The 7,500-nt window shown below is 44.5% G+C and overlaps 15 non-coding genes across 15 annotated transcripts in view; all 15 read left to right on the top strand.

Annotated features, from left to right (window-relative positions):
• Positions 1-207: 207 nt before the first annotated feature.
• TRNAA-UGC (transfer RNA alanine (anticodon UGC)) lies at positions 208-279 on the top strand. Its single transcript has one exon. It is a non-coding gene; the product is annotated as a tRNA-Ala (tRNA).
• A 768-nt stretch (positions 280-1,047) lies between these two features.
• TRNAY-GUA (transfer RNA tyrosine (anticodon GUA)) lies at positions 1,048-1,133 on the top strand. The gene is given in 2 exon segments: positions 1,048-1,084; positions 1,098-1,133. It is a non-coding gene; the product is annotated as a tRNA-Tyr (tRNA).
• A 129-nt stretch (positions 1,134-1,262) lies between these two features.
• On the top strand, positions 1,263-1,334 carry TRNAA-CGC (transfer RNA alanine (anticodon CGC)). The gene has a single exon. It is a non-coding gene; the product is annotated as a tRNA-Ala (tRNA).
• Positions 1,335-1,763: 429 nt separating this feature from the next.
• Positions 1,764-1,835, top strand: TRNAA-UGC (transfer RNA alanine (anticodon UGC)). Its single transcript has one exon. It is a non-coding gene; the product is annotated as a tRNA-Ala (tRNA).
• Positions 1,836-2,603: 768 nt separating this feature from the next.
• On the top strand, positions 2,604-2,689 carry TRNAY-GUA (transfer RNA tyrosine (anticodon GUA)). The gene is given in 2 exon segments: positions 2,604-2,640; positions 2,654-2,689. It is a non-coding gene; the product is annotated as a tRNA-Tyr (tRNA).
• A 129-nt stretch (positions 2,690-2,818) lies between these two features.
• Positions 2,819-2,890, top strand: TRNAA-CGC (transfer RNA alanine (anticodon CGC)). Its single transcript has one exon. It is a non-coding gene; the product is annotated as a tRNA-Ala (tRNA).
• A 429-nt stretch (positions 2,891-3,319) lies between these two features.
• TRNAA-UGC (transfer RNA alanine (anticodon UGC)) lies at positions 3,320-3,391 on the top strand. The gene has a single exon. It is a non-coding gene; the product is annotated as a tRNA-Ala (tRNA).
• Positions 3,392-4,158: 767 nt separating this feature from the next.
• TRNAY-GUA (transfer RNA tyrosine (anticodon GUA)) lies at positions 4,159-4,244 on the top strand. Its single transcript is given in 2 exon segments — positions 4,159-4,195; positions 4,209-4,244. It is a non-coding gene; the product is annotated as a tRNA-Tyr (tRNA).
• Positions 4,245-4,373: 129 nt separating this feature from the next.
• On the top strand, positions 4,374-4,445 carry TRNAA-CGC (transfer RNA alanine (anticodon CGC)). The gene has a single exon. It is a non-coding gene; the product is annotated as a tRNA-Ala (tRNA).
• A 429-nt stretch (positions 4,446-4,874) lies between these two features.
• Positions 4,875-4,946, top strand: TRNAA-UGC (transfer RNA alanine (anticodon UGC)). The gene has a single exon. It is a non-coding gene; the product is annotated as a tRNA-Ala (tRNA).
• A 768-nt stretch (positions 4,947-5,714) lies between these two features.
• TRNAY-GUA (transfer RNA tyrosine (anticodon GUA)) lies at positions 5,715-5,800 on the top strand. Its single transcript is given in 2 exon segments — positions 5,715-5,751; positions 5,765-5,800. It is a non-coding gene; the product is annotated as a tRNA-Tyr (tRNA).
• A 129-nt stretch (positions 5,801-5,929) lies between these two features.
• Positions 5,930-6,001, top strand: TRNAA-CGC (transfer RNA alanine (anticodon CGC)). The gene has a single exon. It is a non-coding gene; the product is annotated as a tRNA-Ala (tRNA).
• A 429-nt stretch (positions 6,002-6,430) lies between these two features.
• TRNAA-UGC (transfer RNA alanine (anticodon UGC)) lies at positions 6,431-6,502 on the top strand. The gene has a single exon. It is a non-coding gene; the product is annotated as a tRNA-Ala (tRNA).
• A 768-nt stretch (positions 6,503-7,270) lies between these two features.
• Positions 7,271-7,356, top strand: TRNAY-GUA (transfer RNA tyrosine (anticodon GUA)). The gene is given in 2 exon segments: positions 7,271-7,307; positions 7,321-7,356. It is a non-coding gene; the product is annotated as a tRNA-Tyr (tRNA).
• A 129-nt stretch (positions 7,357-7,485) lies between these two features.
• The window catches only part of TRNAA-CGC (transfer RNA alanine (anticodon CGC)), a 72-nt gene continuing 57 nt past the window's right edge, over positions 7,486-7,500 (top strand). The window contains exon 1 of the tRNA in view: positions 7,486-7,500. This exon is cut by the window's right edge and continues 57 nt beyond it. This is a non-coding gene — a tRNA (tRNA-Ala).

Below are 7,500 nucleotides of genomic sequence, written 5' to 3'. Positions count from 1 at the left end.
AGGACCTTCAGATTATGAGACTGACGCGCTGCCTACTGCGCTAAGAAGGCTGTATATAGGCATCTGTACATAAGACCATGAAGATCATCCAGGTACAAGGCTGAAGGATTTTCCTGACTGACATTGTATACTGCAGAGTCGAATGGGGTGATGTGGCCGTCGGTTCAATGCAGGGTTTCCAATCATACAGTCAAACCTTGCAGAAGTGGGGATGTAGCTCAGTGGTAGAGCGCATGCTTTGCATGTATGAGGCCCCGGGTTCAATCCCCGGCATCTCCAGACTTTTGCCATGCTTACCTTGGATTTTGGGCCGAAAGCTAGGCTGGCATCATGATGAAGGAAGAGATATGTCCTCCAACCGGGATGAGGACCCCGCTTAATCTGTCAGACGTTTGCCTTGAAAAATCCCATGAAATGGGGCTATCTCATTTTTGATGATTATAGATCAAAAGAATCCTACTTGTTGAAGACATCAAAGTGATGATTCATCTTGACAACCATAATGCTTTGATGATAGAAATCTGTCGCATCTCTCTTGATCATTGGTAAGGGTTCTTCTTCTAAACCAGAGACTCTTTACAGTAGCTTTTAGAAAAACGGAATATTTTGTTTATCTCAATCACCTTCAATCTACAGATTTTTCCGTTCTCTTTCCTTTTGAAAATGCATCCAAAATGCACGTTCTTGATGCTGGGTGCGTAGTAATGACTCCCATAACTTTCTGTCATTTCTTTCATGGTTCCGCGCAGCCATCCATTTGCCACCAATGCTGCCCAAGGTCTTTGTATCAAAGTTCCTTTCCTTTCTGTAAAATTGAAATTTGGAGCACCCCTGCTTATCCCCAAGCCAAGACAGAACATGAACTTTGGTCTGAAATCCTCCTTTGGGGTGATAAGACGTACCTTACAGTGTGCTCTAAGAACTGGTGACTTTGAGAGGGAGCTGCAGGTAATGTTCATGATTTTCATCGATCTGCTCCTGATCCCCACCCCCACAACCTTTCTTGAGCGAGAGATAATTACAGCGCTGAAAGATACTTCAGCCACTCCTTCGATAGCTCAGTTGGTAGAGCGGAGGACTGTAGCATAAAGTCAGACATCCTTAGGTCGCTGGTTCAAATCCGGCTCGAAGGATTTTTTGCTTCGATTTCCATATATTTCACTTTTATTCAAACAATACCTTCCATTGATTATGATCGAGACTTTGCAGTCCCTGGGTTTCAGGGATTCCTTGCATCCATCAAACAGCTCGAGGGCAAAAGTGGGGATGTAGCTCAGTGGTAGAGCGCATGCTTCGCATGTATGAGGTCCCGGGTTCAATCCCCGGCATCTCCAGGAGCCTCTGTTCCTTATCTTGGCTTTTTTCCAGAAGGCTAGCCTGCCATCATGCAGAAAGAAGAAGTTTGTCATGCAGTTGGGGTGAGAGCCCCACTTAAATAGTCAGACATTTGCTTTGGAAAAATCTTTGAACTAGGCATAGTTTGCGCATTTCAAGAAAATCGGAGAATTTTGCATTCCAAAAGAAGGAAATAAATGCCCTCTCTGAGGATCGAACTCAGGACCTTCAGATTATGAGACTGACGCGCTGCCTACTGCGCTAAGAAGACTGTATATAGGCATCTGTACATAAGACCATGAAGATCATCCAGGTACAAGGCTGAAGGATTTTCCTGACTGACATTGTATACTGCAGAGTCGAATGGGGTGATGTGGCCGTCGGTTCAATGCAGGGTTTCCAATCATACAGTCAAACCTTGCAGAAGTGGGGATGTAGCTCAGTGGTAGAGCGCATGCTTTGCATGTATGAGGCCCCGGGTTCAATCCCCGGCATCTCCAGACTTTTGCCATGCTTACCTTGGATTTTGGGCCGAAAGCTAGGCTGGCATCATGATGAAGGAAGAGATATGTCCTCCAACCGGGATGAGGACCCCGCTTAATCTGTCAGACGTTTGCCTTGAAAAATCCCATGAAATGGGGCTATCTCATTTTTGATGATTATAGATCAAAAGAATCCTACTTGTTGAAGACATCAAAGTGATGATTCATCTTGACAACCATAATGCTTTGATGATAGAAATCTGTCGCATCTCTCTTGATCATTGGTAAGGGTTCTTCTTCTAAACCAGAGACTCTTTACAGTAGCTTTTAGAAAAACGGAATATTTTGTTTATCTCAATCACCTTCAATCTACAGATTTTTCCGTTCTCTTTCCTTTTGAAAATGCATCCAAAATGCACGTTCTTGATGCTGGGTGCGTAGTAATGACTCCCATAACTTTCTGTCATTTCTTTCATGGTTCCGCGCAGCCATCCATTTGCCACCAATGCTGCCCAAGGTCTTTGTATCAAAGTTCCTTTCCTTTCTGTAAAATTGAAATTTGGAGCACCCCTGCTTATCCCCAAGCCAAGACAGAACATGAACTTTGGTCTGAAATCCTCCTTTGGGGTGATAAGACGTACCTTACAGTGTGCTCTAAGAACTGGTGACTTTGAGAGGGAGCTGCAGGTAATGTTCATGATTTTCATCGATCTGCTCCTGATCCCCACCCCCACAACCTTTCTTGAGCGAGAGATAATTACAGCGCTGAAAGATACTTCAGCCACTCCTTCGATAGCTCAGTTGGTAGAGCGGAGGACTGTAGCATAAAGTCAGACATCCTTAGGTCGCTGGTTCAAATCCGGCTCGAAGGATTTTTTGCTTCGATTTCCATATCTTTCACTTTTATTCAAACAATACCTTCCATTGATTATGATCGAGACTTTGCAGTCCCTGGGTTTCAGGGATTCCTTGCATCCATCAAACAGCTCGAGTGCAAAAGTGGGGATGTAGCTCAGTGGTAGAGCGCATGCTTCGCATGTATGAGGTCCCGGGTTCAATCCCCGGCATCTCCAGGAGCCTCTGTTCCTTATCTTGGCTTTTTTCCAGAAGGCTAGCCTGCCATCATGCAGAAAGAAGAAGTTTGTCATGCAGTTGGGGTGAGAGCCCCACTTAAATAGTCAGACATTTGCTTTGGAAAAATCTTTGAACTAGGCATAGTTTGCGCATTTCAAGAAAATCGGAGAATTTTGCATTCCAAAAGAAGGAAATAAATGCCCTCTCTGAGGATCGAACTCAGGACCTTCAGATTATGAGACTGACGCGCTGCCTACTGCGCTAAGAAGGCTGTATATAGGCATCTGTACATAAGACCATGAAGATCATCCAGGTACAAGGCTGAAGGATTTTCCTGACTGACATTGTATACTGCAGAGTCGAATGGGGTGATGTGGCCGTCGGTTCAATGCAGGGTTTCCAATCATACAGTCAAACCTTGCAGAAGTGGGGATGTAGCTCAGTGGTAGAGCGCATGCTTTGCATGTATGAGGCCCCGGGTTCAATCCCCGGCATCTCCAGACTTTGCCATGCTTACCTTGGATTTTGGGCCGAAAGCTAGGCTGGCATCATGATGAAGGAAGAGATATGTCCTCCAACCGGGATGAGGACCCCGCTTAATCTGTCAGACGTTTGCCTTGAAAAATCCCATGAAATGGGGCTATCTCATTTTTGATGATTATAGATCAAAAGAATCCTACTTGTTGAAGACATCAAAGTGATGATTCATCTTGACAACCATAATGCTTTGATGATAGAAATCTGTCGCATCTCTCTTGATCATTGGTAAGGGTTCTTCTTCTAAACCAGAGACTCTTTACAGTAGCTTTTAGAAAAACGGAATATTTTGTTTATCTCAATCACCTTCAATCTACAGATTTTTCCGTTCTCTTTCCTTTTGAAAATGCATCCAAAATGCACGTTCTTGATGCTGGGTGCGTAGTAATGACTCCCATAACTTTCTGTCATTTCTTTCATGGTTCCGCGCAGCCATCCATTTGCCACCAATGCTGCCCAAGGTCTTTGTATCAAAGTTCCTTTCCTTTCTGTAAAATTGAAATTTGGAGCACCCCTGCTTATCCCCAAGCCAAGACAGAACATGAACTTTGGTCTGAAATCCTCCTTTGGGGTGATAAGACGTACCTTACAGTGTGCTCTAAGAACTGGTGACTTTGAGAGGGAGCTGCAGGTAATGTTCATGATTTTCATCGATCTGCTCCTGATCCCCACCCCCACAACCTTTCTTGAGCGAGAGATAATTACAGCGCTGAAAGATACTTCAGCCACTCCTTCGATAGCTCAGTTGGTAGAGCGGAGGACTGTAGCATAAAGTCAGACATCCTTAGGTCGCTGGTTCAAATCCGGCTCGAAGGATTTTTTGCTTCGATTTCCATATCTTTCACTTTTATTCAAACAATACCTTCCATTGATTATGATCGAGACTTTGCAGTCCCTGGGTTTCAGGGATTCCTTGCATCCATCAAACAGCTCGAGTGCAAAAGTGGGGATGTAGCTCAGTGGTAGAGCGCATGCTTCGCATGTATGAGGTCCCGGGTTCAATCCCCGGCATCTCCAGGAGCCTCTGTTCCTTATCTTGGCTTTTTTCCAGAAGGCTAGCCTGCCATCATGCAGAAAGAAGAAGTTTGTCATGCAGTTGGGGTGAGAGCCCCACTTAAATAGTCAGACATTTGCTTTGGAAAAATCTTTGAACTAGGCATAGTTTGCGCATTTCAAGAAAATCGGAGAATTTTGCATTCCAAAAGAAGGAAATAAATGCCCTCTCTGAGGATCGAACTCAGGACCTTCAGATTATGAGACTGACGCGCTGCCTACTGCGCTAAGAAGGCTGTATATAGGCATCTGTACATAAGACCATGAAGATCATCCAGGTACAAGGCTGAAGGATTTTCCTGACTGACATTGTATACTGCAGAGTCGAATGGGGTGATGTGGCCGTCGGTTCAATGCAGGGTTTCCAATCATACAGTCAAACCTTGCAGAAGTGGGGATGTAGCTCAGTGGTAGAGCGCATGCTTTGCATGTATGAGGCCCCGGGTTCAATCCCCGGCATCTCCAGACTTTTGCCATGCTTACCTTGGATTTTGGGCCGAAAGCTAGGCTGGCATCATGATGAAGGAAGAGATATGTCCTCCAACCGGGATGAGGACCCCGCTTAATCTGTCAGACGTTTGCCTTGAAAAATCCCATGAAATGGGGCTATCTCATTTTTGATGATTATAGATCAAAAGAATCCTACTTGTTGAAGACATCAAAGTGATGATTCATCTTGACAACCATAATGCTTTGATGATAGAAATCTGTTGCATCTCTCTTGATCATTGGTAAGGGTTCTTCTTCTAAACCAGAGACTCTTTACAGTAGCTTTTAGAAAAACGGAATATTTTGTTTATCTCAATCACCTTCAATCTACAGATTTTTCCGTTCTCTTTCCTTTTGAAAATGCATCCAAAATGCACGTTCTTGATGCTGGGTGCGTAGTAATGACTCCCATAACTTTCTGTCATTTCTTTCATGGTTCCGCGCAGCCATCCATTTGCCACCAATGCTGCCCAAGGTCTTTGTATCAAAGTTCCTTTCCTTTCTGTAAAATTGAAATTTGGAGCACCCCTGCTTATCCCCAAGCCAAGACAGAACATGAACTTTGGTCTGAAATCCTCCTTTGGGGTGATAAGACGTACCTTACAGTGTGCTCTAAGAACTGGTGACTTTGAGAGGGAGCTGCAGGTAATGTTCATGATTTTCATCGATCTGCTCCTGATCCCCACCCCCACAACCTTTCTTGAGCGAGAGATAATTACAGCGCTGAAAGATACTTCAGCCACTCCTTCGATAGCTCAGTTGGTAGAGCGGAGGACTGTAGCATAAAGTCAGACATCCTTAGGTCGCTGGTTCAAATCCGGCTCGAAGGATTTTTTGCTTCGATTTCCATATATTTCACTTTTATTCAAACAATACCTTCCATTGATTATGATCGAGACTTTGCAGTCCCTGGGTTTCAGGGATTCCTTGCATCCATCAAACAGCTCGAGGGCAAAAGTGGGGATGTAGCTCAGTGGTAGAGCGCATGCTTCGCATGTATGAGGTCCCGGGTTCAATCCCCGGCATCTCCAGGAGCCTCTGTTCCTTATCTTGGCTTTTTTCCAGAAGGCTAGCCTGCCATCATGCAGAAAGAAGAAGTTTGTCATGCAGTTGGGGTGAGAGCCCCACTTAAATAGTCAGACATTTGCTTTGGAAAAATCTTTGAACTAGGCATAGTTTGCGCATTTCAAGAAAATCGGAGAATTTTGCATTCCAAAAGAAGGAAATAAATGCCCTCTCTGAGGATCGAACTCAGGACCTTCAGATTATGAGACTGACGCGCTGCCTACTGCGCTAAGAAGACTGTATATAGGCATCTGTACATAAGACCATGAAGATCATCCAGGTACAAGGCTGAAGGATTTTCCTGACTGACATTGTATACTGCAGAGTCGAATGGGGTGATGTGGCCGTCGGTTCAATGCAGGGTTTCCAATCATACAGTCAAACCTTGCAGAAGTGGGGATGTAGCTCAGTGGTAGAGCGCATGCTTTGCATGTATGAGGCCCCGGGTTCAATCCCCGGCATCTCCAGACTTTTGCCATGCTTACCTTGGATTTTGGGCCGAAAGCTAGGCTGGCATCATGATGAAGGAAGAGATATGTCCTCCAACCGGGATGAGGACCCCGCTTAATCTGTCAGACGTTTGCCTTGAAAAATCCCATGAAATGGGGCTATCTCATTTTTGATGATTATAGATCAAAAGAATCCTACTTGTTGAAGACATCAAAGTGATGATTCATCTTGACAACCATAATGCTTTGATGATAGAAATCTGTCGCATCTCTCTTGATCATTGGTAAGGGTTCTTCTTCTAAACCAGAGACTCTTTACAGTAGCTTTTAGAAAAACGGAATATTTTGTTTATCTCAATCACCTTCAATCTACAGATTTTTCCGTTCTCTTTCCTTTTGAAAATGCATCCAAAATGCACGTTCTTGATGCTGGGTGCGTAGTAATGACTCCCATAACTTTCTGTCATTTCTTTCATGGTTCCGCGCAGCCATCCATTTGCCACCAATGCTGCCCAAGGTCTTTGTATCAAAGTTCCTTTCCTTTCTGTAAAATTGAAATTTGGAGCACCCCTGCTTATCCCCAAGCCAAGACAGAACATGAACTTTGGTCTGAAATCCTCCTTTGGGGTGATAAGACGTACCTTACAGTGTGCTCTAAGAACTGGTGACTTTGAGAGGGAGCTGCAGGTAATGTTCATGATTTTCATCGATCTGCTCCTGATCCCCACCCCCACAACCTTTCTTGAGCGAGAGATAATTACAGCGCTGAAAGATACTTCAGCCACTCCTTCGATAGCTCAGTTGGTAGAGCGGAGGACTGTAGCATAAAGTCAGACATCCTTAGGTCGCTGGTTCAAATCCGGCTCGAAGGATTTTTTGCTTCGATTTCCATATCTTTCACTTTTATTCAAACAATACCTTCCATTGATTATGATCGAGACTTTGCAGTCCCTGGGTTTCAGGGATTCCTTGCATCCATCAAACAGCTCGAGTGCAAAAGTGGGGATGTAGCTCAG

Source organism: Triturus cristatus, chromosome 4_1, assembly GCF_964204655.1.
Source record: "Triturus cristatus chromosome 4_1, aTriCri1.1, whole genome shotgun sequence".
Lineage (NCBI taxonomy): Eukaryota > Metazoa > Chordata > Amphibia > Caudata > Salamandridae > Triturus > Triturus cristatus.
Note: the sequence above shows the minus strand (reverse complement) of the source record. Positions and strands in the feature narration are given on the sequence as shown.